The following is a 16552-nucleotide window of genomic DNA, read 5'->3' as shown; positions in this document are numbered from 1 at the left end:
TCCTTGCAGACTGACAGCTCTGGCTGCTTCATGCAGACTGACAGCTCCTTGCAGACTGGCAGCTCCTTGCAGACTGGCAGCTCCTTGCAGACTGACAGCTCCTTGCAGACTGACAGTTCCCTGCAGACTGGCAGCTCCTTGCAGACTGGCAGCTCCTTGCAGACTGACATCTCTGGCTGCTTCATGCAGACTGACAGCTCCTTACAGACTGGCAGCTCCTTGCAGACTGACAGCTCCTTGCAGACTGACAGTTCCCTGCAGACTGGCAGCTCCTTGCAGACTGGCAGCTCTTTGCAGACTGGCAGCTCTTTGCAGACTGGCAGCTCTTTGCAGACTGACAGCTCTGGCTGCTTCATGCAGACTGACAGCTCTGACTGCTCCATGCAGGCTGACAGCACCCTGCAGACTGGCAGCTCCTTGCAGACTGGCAGCTCCCTGCAGACTGGCAGCTCTTTGCAGACTGGCAGCTCCCTGCAGACTGGCAGCTCTTTGCAGACTGACAGCTCCATGCAGACTGGCAGCTCAGGCTGCTTCAAACAGGCAGGAGGCTCCGGCAGCGCTGTAGAGAGAGAAGGCACTGATAGCGCTGAACAGGCGGGAGACTCCGACAGCGCAGGAGAGGAGGAAAACGCTGGTTGCGCTGAACAGGCGGGAGACTCCGACAGCGCAGGAGGGAAGGAAGGCTCTGGCTGTGCTGAACAGGCGGGAGACTCTGACAGAGCAGGAGAGGCGAGGCGCACTGTAGGCCTGATGCGTGGTGCGGGCACTGGTGATACTGGAGCGAGGACACGCACAGGAAGCCTGGTGCGGGGAGCTGCTACCGGAGGACTGGTGTGTGGATTTATCCGGAGGCTGCATTCATTGTAGCTGGGGATTTTAACAAGGCTAATCTGAAAACAAGACTCCCTAAATTTTATCAGCATATCGATTGCGCAACCAGGGGTGGAAAGACCCTGGATCATTGTTACTCTAACTTCCGCGACGCATATAAGGCCCTGCCCCGCCCCCCTTTCGGAAAAGCTGACCACGACTCCATTTTGTTGATCCCTGCCTACAGACAGAAACTAAAACAAGAAGCTCCCACGCTGAGGTCTGTCCAACGCTGGTCCGACCAAGCTGACTCCACACTCCAAGACTGCTTCCATCACGTGGACTGGGAGATGTTTCGTATTGCGTCAGCCAACAACATTGACGAATACGCTGATTCGGTGTGCGAGTTCATTAGAACGTGCGTTGAAGATGTCGTTCCCATAGCAACGATTAAAACATTCCCCAACCAGAAACCGTGGATTGATGGCAGCATTCGTGTGGAACTGAAGGCGCGAACCACTGCTTTTAATCAGGGCAAGGTGTCTGGTAACATGACTGAATACAAACAGTGCAGCTATTCCCTCCGCAAGGCTATCAAACAAGCTAAGCGCCAGTACAGAGACAAAGTAGAATCTCAATTCAACGGCTCAGACACAAGAGGCATGTGGCAGGGTCTACAGTCAATCACGGACTACAGGAAGAAACCCAGCCCAGTCACGGACCAGGATGTCTTGCTCCCAGGCAGACTAAACAACTTTTTTGCCCGCTTTGAGGACAATACAGTGCCACTGACACGGCCTGCAACGAAAACATGCGGTCTCTCCTTCACTGCAGCCGAAGTGAGTAAGACATTTAAACGTGTTAACCCTCGCAAGGCTGCAGGCCCAGACGGCATCCCCAGCCGCGCCCTCAGAGCATGCGCAGACCAGCTGGCCGGTGTGTTTACGGACATATTCAACCAATCCCTATACCAGTCTGCTGTTCCCACATGCTTCAAGAGGGCCACCATTGTTCCTGTTCCCAAGAAAGCTAAGGTAACTGAGCTAAACGACTACCGCCCCGTAGCACTCACATCCGTCATCATGAAGTGCTTTGAGAGACTAGTCAAGGACCATATCACCTCCACCCTACCTGACACCCTTGACCCACTCCAATTTGCTTACCGCCCAAATAGGTCCACAGACGATGCAATCTCAACCACACTGCACACTGCCCTAACCCATCTGGACAAGAGGAATACCTATGTGAGAATGCTGTTCATCGACTACAGCTCGGCATTCAACACCATAGTACCCTCCAAGCTCGTCATCAAGCTCGAGACCCTGGGTCTCGACCCCGCCCTGTGCAACTGGGTACTGGACTTCCTGACGGGCCGCCCCCAGGTGGTGAGGGTAGGCAACAACATCTCCTCCCCGCTGATCCTCAACACTGGGGCCCCACAAGGGTGCGTTCTGAGCCCTCTCCTGTACTCCCTGTTCACCCACGACTGCGTGGCCACGCACGCCTCCAACTCAATCATCAAGTTTGCGGACGACACAACAGTGGTAGGCTTGATTACCAACAACGACGAGACGGCCTACAGGGAGGAGGTGAGGGCCCTCGGAGTGTGGTGTCAGGAAAATAACCTCACACTCAACGTCAACAAAACTAAGGAGATGATTGTGGACTTCAGGAAACAGCAGAGGGAACACCCCCCCATCCACATCGATGGAACAGTAGTGGAGAGGGTAGCAAGTTTTAAGTTCCTCGGCATACACATCACAGACAAACTGAATTGGTCCACTCACACAGACAGCATCGTGAAGAAGGCGCAGCAGCGCCTCTTCAACCTCAGGAGGCTGAAGAAATTCGGCTTGTCACCAAAAGCACTCACAAACTTCTACAGATGCACAATCGAGAGCATCCTGGCGGGCTGTATCACCGCCTGGTATGGTAACTGCACCGCCCTCAACCGTAAGGCTCTCCAGAGGGTAGTGAGGTCTGCACAACGCATCACCGGGGGCAAACTACCTGCCCTCCAGGACACCTACACCACCCGATGCTACAGGAAGGCCATAAAGATCATCAAGGACATCAACCACCCGAGCCACTGCCTGTTCACCCCGCTGTCATCCAGAAGGCGAGGTCAGTACAGGTGCATCAAAGCTGGGACCGAGAGACTGAAAAACAGCTTCTATCTCAAGGCCATCAGACTGTTAAACAGCCACCACTAACATTGAGTGGCTACTGCCAACACACTGTCAATGCCACTGACTCTACTCCAGCCACTTTAATCATGGGAATTGATGGGAAATGATGTAAATATATCACTAGCCACTTTAAACAATGCTACCTTATATAATGTTACTTACCCTACATTATTCATCTCATATGCATACGTAGATACTGTACTCTATATCATCGACTGCATCCTTATGTAATACATGTATCACTAGCCACTTTAACTATGCCACTTGGTTTACATACTCATCTCATATGTATATACTGTACTCGATATCATCTACTGTATCTTGCCTATGCTGCTCTGTACCATCACTCATTCATATATCCTTATGTACATATTCTTTATCCCCTTACACTGTGTATAAGACAGTAGTTTTTTTTGAATTGTTAGTTAGATTACTTGTTCGTTATTACTGCATTGTCGGAACTAGAAGCACAAGCATTTCGCTACACTCGCATTAACATCTGCTAACCATGTGTATGTGACAAATAAATTTGATTTGATTTGATTTGATTTGATTTTGATTTGGAGGTGGCTCTGGATAGACCGGACCGTGCAGGCGCACTGGAGCTCTTGAGCACCGAGCCTGCCCAAGCTTACCTGGCTCGATGCCCACTCTAGCCCGGCAAATACGAAGGGCTGGTATGAACCGTACCAGGCTATGCACCCGCACTGGAGACACCGTGCGCTCACTAGCATAACACGGTGCCTGCCCGGTCTCTTTAGCCCACCGGAAAGCACAGGGAGTTTGCGCAGGTCTCCTACCTGGCATAGGCATACTCCCTGTAAGCCCCCCCCCCCCAATAATTTTTTGGGGTTGTTTCTCGGGCTTCCTTGCCAACCGTGTTCCCTCGTATTGCCGGCTCCTATCTCCTGCTGCCTCTGCTTCCTCCTTGGGGCGGCGATATTCACCAGGCTGAGCCCAGGGTCCTCTTCCGTCTAATATCATCTCCCAAGACCAGAAGTCCTTATATCGCTGCTCCTCACGATAAGCAGGGGGAGTTGGCTCAGGTCTGACTCCTGACTCTGCCACTCTCTCCCTGAGCCCCCCCCCCCAATACATTTTTTGGGGTGACTTTCGGGTTTCGCTCTGCGCCGCCGTGTTTTCCTTTTCGACTCCATTCGCCTATAGCCTTCTTCGCACTGCTCAAGCGAATCCCATGCGGGCTCCTGCACTCTCTCTGGGTCGGCCGCCCACCTGTCAATTTCTTCCCACGTCGTATACTCCACGCAATTGCTGTCCATAACGTCCTCCCATGTCCATTCCTCCTTTCGCTTTTCCTGCGGTCGCTGCCTGTAACCACGCCGCTCGGTCCGTGTGTGGTGGGTGATTCTGTAACGGCGTTCTTCGTTTGTTGAAGGAGAGTCGGACCGAAATGCAGCGTGGTGGTTAATCATGATAGTTTAATGAGAAAAATGACGATACATGAAATAACTATACAAATACGAAAACAACAAACGGAATGTGAAACCTAACTACAGCCTATCTGGTGAAACTACACAGAGACAGGAACAATCACCCACGAAATACAAAGTGAAACTCAGGCTACCTAAATACGGTTCCCAATCAGAGACAACAAGAAACACCTGACTGATCGAGAACCGCCTCAGGCAGCCCAAACCTAACTAGACACACCCCTAATCATAGCAATCCCAATCCTATAAAACCCCAATGCGAAACACAACACGTAAACCCATGTCACACACTGGCCTGACCAAAATATATAACGAAAACACAAAAACCTAAGACCAAGGCGTGACATGCCCTGTGAGACAAACCTCATGGTGAAATATCATGCCCTGTGAGACAGACCTCATGGTGAAATATCATGCCCTGTGAGACAGACCTCGTGGTGAAATATCATGCCCTGTGAGACAAACCTCGTGGTGAAATATCATGCCCTGTGAGACAGACCTCGTGGTGAAATATCATGCCCTGTGAGACAGACTGCTTCTACACATCATTACCATCTAAGACAATACTTTGTTCACATATGATGTTGTGCCTCCATAACAATGGTGACATTGGCATTACTATTCTCCCTCTATTTTGTTTTAACTGTAGATCAACTTTATTATTTTTTTAAATAATAGTGAAGACATCAAAACTATGAAATAACACATATGGAATCATGTATTAACCAAAAAAGTGTAAAACAAATCAAAATATATTTTAGATTTTAGATTCTTCAAAGTAGTCACCCTTTTCCTTGATTACAGCTTTGCACACGGTTGGCATTCTCTCAACCAGCTTCACCTGGAATTATTTTCCAACAGTATTGAAGGAGTTCCCACATATGCTGAGCACTTGTTTGCTGCTTTTCCTTCACTCTGCGGTCAAACTCATCCCAAATTATCTCAATTGGGTTGAGGTTGGGTGTTTGTGGAGGCCAGGTCAACTGATGCAGCACTCCATCACTCTCCTTCTTGGTCAAATAGCCCTTACACAGCCTGGTGGTGTGTTGGGTTATTGTCCTGATGAAAAACAAATTATAGTCAAACTAAGCGCAAACCAGATGGGATGGCATATCGCTGCAGAATGCTGTAGTAGCCATGCTGGTTAAGTGTGTCTTGAATTCTAAATAAAGCACTGACAGTGTCACCAGCAAAGCACCATCACACCTCCTCCTCCATGCTTCACAGTGGGAACTACACATGCAGAGATCATCCGTTCACCTACTCTGCGTCACACAAAGAATCTCAAATTTGGACTCATCAGGACAGATTTCAAGCGGTCTAATGTCCATTGCTCATGTTTCTTGGCCCAAGCAAGTCTCTTCTTATTATTGGTGTGTAATCTCCAATAATAGTCTCCTCTGTCTGTTACTTGAACCGTGAAGCACGTTTCGGGCTGCAATTTCTGAGTCTGGTAACACTAATGAACTTATCCTCTGCAGCAGAGGGTCTTCTGGGTCTTCCATTCCTGTGACGGTCTTCATGAGAGCCAGTTTCATCACAGCACTTGACTGCACTTGAAGAAACTCTCAAAGTTCTGGAAATTTTCCGTATTGACTGACCTTCATGTCTTAAACTAATGATGGACTGTTGTTTCTTTTTGCTTATTTGAGCTGTTCTTGCCATAATATGGACTTGGTCTTTTACCAAATAGGGCTATCTTCTGTTTACCACCCCTACCTTGTCACAACACAACTGATGGTCTCAAAAACATCAAGGAGGAAATAAATTCCACAAATGAACTTTTAACAAGGCACACCTATTAATTGAAATGCATTCCAGGTGACTACCTCATGAAGCTGGTTGAGAGAATGCCAAGACTATGCAAAGCTGTCATCAAGGCAAAGGGTGGCTACTTTGAAGGATCTCAAATATTGTAATGGATGCGTGTCGGTCAGGCGCAGGAAAACGAACTTGGTATAAACAATGTAGAAAATAGTAAAAAAGAAAGATAAAACCCTTGAATGAGCAGGTGTGTCCAAACTATTGACTGGTACTGTACTATCGTTGCTTTTTAGACCGTTTTGACTAGTTTTGGCCAGATTTGATTAGTTTGGGCCAGTTTTGACTAGTTTGGGCCAGTTTTGACTAGTTGGGGCCAGTTTTGACTAGTTGGGGCCAGATTTATCTAGTTTTGGCCAGATTTGACTAGTTTTGGCCAGATTTGACTAGTTTTGGCCAGATTTGACTAGTTTTGGCCAGATTTAACTGTCAAAAAAGCAACTAATGTATTTCAAAAACCAAAACGAGTTAATCTACAGTGAAATCAAAACATGGAGGGAGAACACTTACTGTGGGCTAGGTTGTGTTCAATTAGCAGAGGACTTACTGTGGGCTAGGTTGTGTTCAATTAGCAGAGGACTTACTGTGGGCTAGGTTGTGTTCAATTAGCAGAGGACTTACTGTGGGCTAGGTTGTGTTCAATTAGCAGAGGACTTACTGTGGGCTAGGTTGTGTTCAATTAGCAGAGGACTTACTGTGGGCTAGGTTGTGTTCAATTAGCAGAGGACTTACTGTGGGCTAGGTTGTGTTCAATTAGCAGAGGACTTACTGTGGGCTAGGTTGTGTTCAATTAGCAGAGGACTTACTGTGGGCTAGGTTGTGTTCAATTAGCAGAGGACTTACTGTGGGCTAGGTTGTGTTCAATTAGCAGAGGACTTACTGTGGGCGGCAGTGGTTAGAGCGTTGGACTAGTAACCGGAAGGTTGCAAGATCGAATCCCCGAGCTGACAAGGTAAAAATCTGTCATTCTGCCCCTGAACAGGCAGTTAATCCACTGTTTCTAGGCCGTCATTGAAAATAAGAATTTGTTTCTCAACTGACTTGCCTAGTTAAATAAAAGTTAAATAAAAAAATGTGGGTTATGTTTGTTTAGCAGAGGACTTAATGTGGGTTGTGTTCGTTTAGCAGAGGCAGGGAGCAGGGCAGGACAGACAGGGAGGAGGGCAGGGCAAGGAGGGAGGAGGGAGGAGAGGAGAGGAGGGAGGAGTGCAGGGTAGAGCAGGAGGGGAGGGAGGGAGGGATGAGGGCAGGGTAGGGATGAGGGGAGGGCAGGGAGGGACAGGGAAGAGGAGAAGGGCAGGAGGAGGGCAGGGATGAGGGCAGGGCAGGGAGGGAGGAGGACAGGACATGGAGGGAGGGAGGAGGACAGTGAAAAAGTATCTTAGTTTAATGAAATTTAATTATCATTACAGCCAGATGTGCTGTGGACGTTTCCCACCACAAATAATGATCCTAATTAGATTGTGTGCATGTGTCTGTGTGTGTGCATGTGTGTGTGGGTGTGCATGTGCGTGTGTGTGTGTGCATGTGTGTGTGGGTGTGTGTGTGTGCGTGTGTGTGTGCATGTGCGTGTGTGTGTGTGTGTGTGTGTGTGTACATGTCTGTGTGCGTGTGTGTTTGTCTGTCCTGTCAGCCGAGAGACTGGGACACATCCCATCCAGAAGAGTTCTAGGAAGTCTGGGTATTTTCTTAATTGTCTTAATCTATTGTGATGAGTCTCTGATCCACCTCTACGCAGACGACAACATTCTCTATACCTCTGGCCCTTCTTTGGACACTGTGTTAACTAACCTCCAGACGAGCTTCAATGCCATGCAACTCTCCTTCCGTGGCCTCCAACTGCTCTTAAATGCAAGGAGAACTAAATGCATGCTATTCAACCGATTGCTGCCCGCACCTGCCCACCCGACTAGCATCACTACTCTGGACGGCTCTGACTTAGAATACGTGAACAACTACAAATACCTAGGCATCTGATTAGACTGTAAACTCTCCTTCCAGACTCACATTAAGCATCTCCAATCCAAAATTAAATCTAGAATCGGCTTCCTATTTCGCAACAAAGCATCCTTCACTCATGCTGCCAATCATACCCTTGTAAAACAGACTATCCGCCCGAACCTTGACTTCAGCGATGTCATTTACAAAATAGCTCCCAACACTCTACTCAGCAAACTGGATGCAGTCTATCACAGTGCCATCCGTTTAGTCACCAAAGCCCCATATACTACCTACCACTGCGACCTGTATACTCTTGTTGGGTGGCCCTCACTACATATTCGCCGCCAAACCCACAGGCTCCAGGTCATCTATAAGTCTTTGCTCGGTAAAGCCCTGCCTTATCTCAGCTCACTGGTCACCATAGCAGCACCCACCCATAGCACACGCAGCAGGTATATTTTACTGGTCACCCCCAAAGCCAATTCCTATTTCAGCCGCCTTTCCTTCCAGTTCGCTGCTGCCAATGACTGAAACGAAATGCAAAAATCACTGAAGTTGGAGACTCATATCTCCCTCTCTAACTTTAAGCACCAGCTGTCAGAGCAGCTGACAGATCACTGCACCTGTACATAGCCCATCTGTAAATAGCCCATCCCTATACTGTTATTTATGTTAATTATTTTGCTCCTTTGCACCCCAGTATCTCTACTTGCACACTCATCTTCTGCACATCTATCACTCCAGTGTTTAATTGCTAAATTGTAATTATTTCGCCACTATGGCCGATTTATTGCCTTACCTCCCTTATCCTACGTCATTTGCACACACTGTATATAGACTTTTTCTATTGTATTATTGACTGTATGTTTGTTTATTCCATTTGTAACTCTGTGTTGTTGTTTGTGTCGCACTGCTGTGCTTTATCTTGGCCAGGTCGCAACTAGCCTACCAGGTTAAATAAAGGTGAAATTAAATTTTTAAATAAAAATGGTATTGTGTTGTGTTGTATTGTATTGTGTTGTATTGTATTGTGTTGTATTGTATTGTATTGTTTGTGTTGTATTCTGTTATGTGTGTTGTGTGTGTTGTGTGTGCTCCCTGTGCTGTATTCTGTTGTGTGCTGTGTGTGCTGTGTGTGCTGTGTGTGCTGTGTGTGCTGTTGTGTGCTGTGTGTGCTGTGTGTGCTCCCTGTGCTGCCTGTGCTGTATTCTGTTATGTGTGCTGTGTGTGCTGTGTGCGAGAGCTGTTTTAAAATACCTCCTGAATTTTCTGCCTGTTTTGGTGGGATGGAGTTCCACCAGGCTTGAGAAAAGTTAATGGACCAATAACAGAGAGTTTCAAACTGGCCTGCCAATCTTCTGCTAGTTTTCAGAATACATATCCCTCCCATTATGCTTGTCCAATTAGGCCTCTCACTCAGACCACTCCCAGACAGTCCTTAGTAAAATTATTGCTTGAGAAATTGTTCTTTGCTAAGAAGATATTTTTGGTTTATATTTGACCACTAATTGAAAAAATTCACAGTAAATAAGGCTCTTAATTGTTACCCACAAATGATTTGATTTTGAGATAAAAACAGCTGCATTGGGCTTTTAATCAACCATGTGGCAGTTGACCGTGTGTTGATTGATATCAGCATCTACAGGACAAATAGGGGACTCTGCAATTAAACTGGTGCCAGAGATACTAACAACTGTAAGAGGCATCGTCCTCAACGCTCTGGATAGACATTTCCCAAAAAAGGTTGTTGAAATGACACCATTAAAGATCAACTAAACGCATAGATTCTGCATGTGTTTTTCTGTTGCTCATTAATAAGAAAAACAAGAATTCAGTCTTGGGGGGGTGTGACTTGATGTGTCAGTTACTGATGTTTGTCCCCCATGAGACACAATAGGAAGAAAGACAGTATCACGTCCTTAAAATAGTCTGAATTAATCGAACTCAAGAAATCTGTAATAAATGTGGATGGTTTTTTTTGCCGAGGAGATTTTTAGTTTGACATCTAGTGAAGGTGTTTGGTGCAGTACTTCTCAAGTTAAAACATTTGCAAAGCATTGTTTAATGTAAAAACATGTTTTACAAAGACTGATCTGCTGGTCAGTCTGTCTCACAGTCTGTGTTCTGTGGTAGGATTGGGTAGAGCACAAATCACTGCAGCTGTGTATCCCGTGTTAGCAGACAAGTGAGCATTGTCGAAATCCAAACCCAACCCTCGAGTAAAGCCATGACGAACTCACTTACAAAACTACGTTTTGGAAGAGACTGACGTTATGACCAAAATGATCTTATTTACAATTTGCAGTCAATTTTACACTAGAGTAAATGTTTCAGATTCAAATTGATGACAGAAGTTGATTACCTTCAGTTGGGCTTTAAACTAGCTGGATGCCTTTTAGTAGAGAAGAATGTGTGAAGAATAGTCTCTACTCACAATGTGAGTGTTTTAATTTAGGCTTGTCCAAATAGTCCTCTGTGTTAGCGGTACTTCCTCTAAACAACATCTGATTTCAGACTCTGGTTCTTCCTCTGTGACCCTTCAAATGGGTTCACACTGAGGTTATCTCAGGGCAAACTAATCCACAGCAATCAATGTTTTCTCCTCCTCTTCCATCAAAACACAGACACACAATCTATCCTATTTCTGTATAGTCTCCATTTTCTTTCTTAGTCCTCCGTGTGTGTTTCTTGGGCATGCATACCTGTAATGTATTCCTATGTAATCCTACTCACACAATAAGTGTTTTGCTAATTCATTACTACTATAACCTGTGAAATTATCCAACGTTAGTGTGCTGTTGACTTTATCTCAGTGGGTTTTCAGGCCCGGGGACATGGAAGAAACTAAAGGGAGAGATCTACATTCTTCTTATTATTTTTATTATTATTATTATTATTATTACATTTGTTTCTCTTTTGAATGACTGATTTATGTTGAAGCTTTTCAAATCTCTTGCCCATTTGACATAGGCTGTCCATCCTGTCCATGGCATTCCTGGTATCGTTGACTGAGTGATTGTATGCCCAACAAAGCTCAAATTAAACTGCAGAAACTTGATTGCTACGGCAACTAGACATTGAACAGGAGCCCAAAACCCTACCCTTCAACCAAAACCCTACCCCTCAACCAAAACCCTACCCTTCAACCAAAACTCTACCCTTCAACCAAAACCCTACCCCTCAACCAAAACCCTACCCCTCAACCAAAACTCTACCCTTCAACCAAAACCCTACCTTTCAACCAATTATTACATTTGTTTCTCTTTTGAATTACTGATTTATGTTGAAGCTTTTCAAATCTCTTGCCCATTTGACATAGGCTGTCCATCCTGTCCATGGCATTCCTGGTATCGTTGACTGAGTGATTGTACGCCCAACAAAGCTCAAATTAAACTGCAGAAACTTGATTGCTACGGCAACTAGACTTTGAACAGGAGCCCAAAACCCTACCCTTCAACCAAAACCCTACACCTCAACCAAAACCCTATCCTTCAACCAAATGTACTACCCTTCAACCAAAACCCTACCCCTCAACCAAAACCCTACCCTACCCCTCAACCAAAACCCCACCCTACCCCTCAACCAAAACCCCACCCTACCCTTCAACCAAAACCCTACCCTTCAACCAAAACCCTACCCTTCAACCAAAACCCTACCCTTCAACTGAAAGCCTACCCCTCAACCAAAACCCTACCCTTCAACCAAATTACAACCCTTCAACAAAAATTCCTACCCTTCAACCAAAACCCTACCCTTCAACAAAAACCCTACCCCTCAACAAAAACCCTACCCTTCAACAAAAACCCTACCCTTGAACCAAAACCCTACCCTTGAACCAAAACCCTACCCTTCAACCAAAACCCCACCCTTCAACCAAAATCCTACCCTTCAACCAAAACCCTACCCTTCAACCAAAACCCTACCCTTCAACCAAAACCCTACCCTTCAACCAAAACCCTACCCTTCAACCAAAACCCTACCCCTCAACCAAAATCCTACCCTTCAAACAAAACCTACCCTTCAACCAAATCCCCACCCTAACTTTCAACCAAAACCCTAACCTTCAACCAAAGCCATACCCTTCAACCAAATTCCTACCCTTCAACCAAAACCCTACCCTTCAACCAAAACCCTACCCCTCAACCAAAACCTACCCTTCAACCAAAACCCCACCCTTCAACCAAAACCCTACCCCTCAACCAAAACCCTACCCTTCAAACAAAACCCTACCCTTCAACCCTACCCCTCAACCAAATTCCTACCCTTCAACCAAAACCCTACCATTCAACCAAAACCCTACCCTTCGACCAAAACCCTACCCTTCGACCAAAACCCAACCCTTCAACCCTACCCCTCAACCAAATCCTACCCTTCAACCAAAACCCTACCCTTCAATCAAAATCCTACCCTACAAACAAATTCCTACCCTTCAACCAAAACCATACTCTTCAACCAAATTCCTACCCTTCAACCAAAACCCTACCCTAATCCTTCAACCAAAACCCTACCCTTCAACAAAAACCATACCCTTCAACCAAATCCTACCCTTCAACCAAAACCCTACCCTTCAATCAAAATCCTACCCTACAAACAAATTCCTACCCTTCAACCAAAACCATACTCTTCAACCAAATTCCTACCCTTCAACCAAAACTCTACCCTAATCCTTCAACCAAAACCCTACCCTTCAACAAAAACCATACCCTTCAACCAAAACCCTACCCCTCAACCAAAACATACCCTTCAACCAAAACCCTACACCTCAACAAAAACCTACCCTTCAACCAAATTACTACCCTTCAACCAAAACCCAATCCTTCAACCAAAACCCTACCCCTCAACCAAAACCCTACCCTTCAACCAAAACCCTACCCCTCAACCAAAACCCTACCCTACCCTTCAACCAAAGCCATACCCTTCAACCAAATTCCTACCCTTCACCCAAATTCCTACCCTTCAACCAAATTCCAACCCTTCAACCAAATTCCTACATTCACCAAAACCCTCCCCTTCACCAAAACCTTACCCTGACCTTCACCAAAAAAACAACAGTACACCAAAACACAACAACAGTACACCAAAACACAACAACAACACCAAAACAACACCAAAACAACACCAAAACACAACAACAACACCAAAACACAACAACAACACCAAAACACAACAACACCAAAACCCAACAACACCAAAACACAACAACACCAAACCCAACAACATCAAAACACAACACCAACACCAAAACACAACAACAACACCAAAACACAACAACACCAAAACACAACAACACCAAAACAACACAACAACACCAAAACCCAACCCCAACAACACCCAACAACACCAAAACCCAACAACACCAAAACACAACACCAAAACACAACAACACCAAAACACAACACCAAAACCCAACACCAAAACACAACAACACCAAAACACAACACCAAAACCCAACAACACCAAAACAACACAACAACACCAAAACAACACAACAACACCAAAACACAACACCAAAACCCAACACCAAAACACAACAACACCAAAACACAACAACACCAAAACAACACAACAACACCAAAACACAACAACACCAAAACACAACACCAAAACAACAACACCAAAACAACAACATTTGCTTAGTTGGGCTGATGTTTTATTTTCTCTCTTTATTGGCTAAACTAATCCATTTCATTTATCAGTTGGTGTAAAACCAGAATAATGTCATGCATCCCTATCAGTGGGATGATGTGAAGAGACACCTAAATTTACTTATATTATTACTAATTTTAGAGTCTGTGTTTACTAAGGATTATAGAGATTTCAGGTCTCCATAGCAACTCCACAGCAACTTCCCACTTCAACCACTGACAGAGGCCAGGGACCCTGATTCACAAAGTGTCTCAGAGTAAGAGTGCTGATCTAGGATCAGATCCCCCCCTGTCTCTGTAATGTGTGAATACAGGGTTTCCGGCATGGCGACCATGGTGTCTGTCACACTACAGCAGCGTTGCAGTTCTTGACACAACCAAACAGGTGTGCCTGGCACCTACTACCAAACCCTGTTCAGAGGCACTTAAATATTTTGTCTTGTTCATTCACCCTCAATGGCACACGGACACAATCCATGTCTCAATTGTCTCGAGGCTTAAAAATCCTGTCTCCTCCCCTTCATCTACACTGATTGAAATGGATTTAACAAGTGACATTAATAAGCGATCACAGCTTTCACCTGGATCCACCTGGTCAGTCTATGTCATGAAAAGAGCACACTATACGTGGTCAGCTGATGTCTATGATGTTGTGATTGTTCACTATATGTGGGTGGGACTGTCAGATGACTAAATCAGCAGAGGTACCGTATAACACCAGTGACCTAATTATTCCTATCCTGAAAACCTTTTACCTCTGTCCCCTCTCTATATCTGTCTACGTCTATTTCCCCCTCTGTCCCCTCTCTATATCTGTCTATTTCCCTCTCTGCCCCCTCTCTATCTGTCTATTTATCTCTCTCTGCCCCTCTCTATATCTGTCTATTTCCCTCTCTGCCTCCTCTCTATATCCATCTATTTCCCTCTCTCTGCTCCCTCTCTATATCCATCTATTCCCCTCTCTACATCTGTCTATTTCCCTCTCTGTCCCCTCTCTATATCCATCTATTTCCCTCTCTACATCTGTCTATTTCCCTCTCTGTCCCCTCTCTATATCCATCTATTTCCCTCTCTACATCTGTCTATTTCCCTCTCTACATCTGTCTATTTCCCTCTCTACATCTGTCTATTTCCCTCTCTACATCTGTCTATTTCCCTCTCTCTGCTCCCTCTCTATATCCATCTATTTATCTCTCTACATCTGTCTATTTCCCTCTCTGTCCCCTCTCTATATCCATCTATTTATCTCTCTACATCTGTCTATTTCCCTCTCTGCTCCCTCTCTATATCCATCTATTTCCCTCTCTATATCTGTCTATTTCCCTCTCTGTCCCCTCTCTATATCCATCTATTTATCTCTCTTTTTGACGACTGTAGACAATACTGAATAACTTAATAATACACCACGCGGCAATAATGATTTCAACACAGTAAATACCACAACATCGGCTAATGGACAATATTCATTCTGACTGAGGGAAATGGAGAAGGTATGAAACTAATGGGAATTGCTAGAATGACTGGACATTGTCGTAGATAAAACATTGTTATGGGAGATACATTGTATATACAGAATTGGTGTTGACACCCCTTCAAATGAGTGGATTTGACCATTTCAGCCACACCCGTTGCTGACAGGTATATAAAATTTGAGCATACAGCCATGCAATCTCCATAGACAAACACTGGCAGTAGAATGGCCCTTACTGAAAAGCTCAGTGGCTTTCAATGTGGCACAGTCTAGAGGATGCCACCTTTCCAACAAGTCAATTCGTCAAATTTCGGCCCTGCTAGAGCTGCCCAGGTCAACTGTCAGTGTTGTTATTGTGAAGTGGAAACGTTTAGGAGTAAAAATGGCTCAGCCACGGTCAGGACTCTGACCCCTATATTCTGTCTCGTCATTGTCTGTGAACAGGCCTACCACTGTTGTGTCATCAGCAAACTTAATGATGGCGTTGGAGTCGTGTCTGAGTCATGAGTGAACAGGGAGTACAGAAGAAGACTGAGCACGCACTCCTGAGGGGCCCCCGTGTTGAGGATCAGTGTGGCCAATGTGTTGTTACCTACCCTTACCACCTGGGGGCGGCCCGTCAGGAAGTCCAGGATCCAGTTGCAGAGGGAGGTGTTTAGTCCCAGGGTCCTTGGCTTATTGATGAGCTTTGAGGGCACTATGGTGTTGAATGCTGAGCTGCAGTCAATGAATAGCATTCTCACATAGGTGTTCCTTTTGTCCAGATGGGAAAGGGCAGTGTGGAGTGCAATAGAGATTGCATCATCTGTGGATCTGTTAGGGTGGTATGCAAATTGGAGTGGGTCTAGGGTTTCTGGACCCAGACAGGGAGAGGTTGAAAATGTCAGTGAAGTCACTTGCCAGTTGGTCAGCGCATGTAAGTACACGTTCTGGTAATCCGTCTGGCCCTACGGCCTTTTGAATTTTGAGCTGTTTAAAGGTCTTACTCACATCGGCTGCGGAGAGCGTGATCACACAGTCTTCCGGAACAGCTAGTGCTCTCATGCATGTTTCAGTGTTATCTGCCTCGAAGCGAGCATAGAAGTAGTTTAGCTCATCTGGTAGGCCCGTGTCACTGGGCAGCTCTCAGCTGTGCTTCCTTTTGTAGTCTGTAATGGTTTGCAAGCCCTGCCACATCCGATGAGAGTCAGAGCCGGTGTAGTACGATTCGATCTTAGTCCTGTA

This window comes from Oncorhynchus kisutch, linkage group LG30, assembly GCF_002021735.2.
Source record: "Oncorhynchus kisutch isolate 150728-3 linkage group LG30, Okis_V2, whole genome shotgun sequence".
NCBI classification, from domain to species: Eukaryota; Metazoa; Chordata; class Actinopteri; order Salmoniformes; family Salmonidae; genus Oncorhynchus; species Oncorhynchus kisutch.
The sequence above is the reverse complement of the archived record's forward strand: the minus strand, read 5'-3'. Positions refer to the sequence as shown.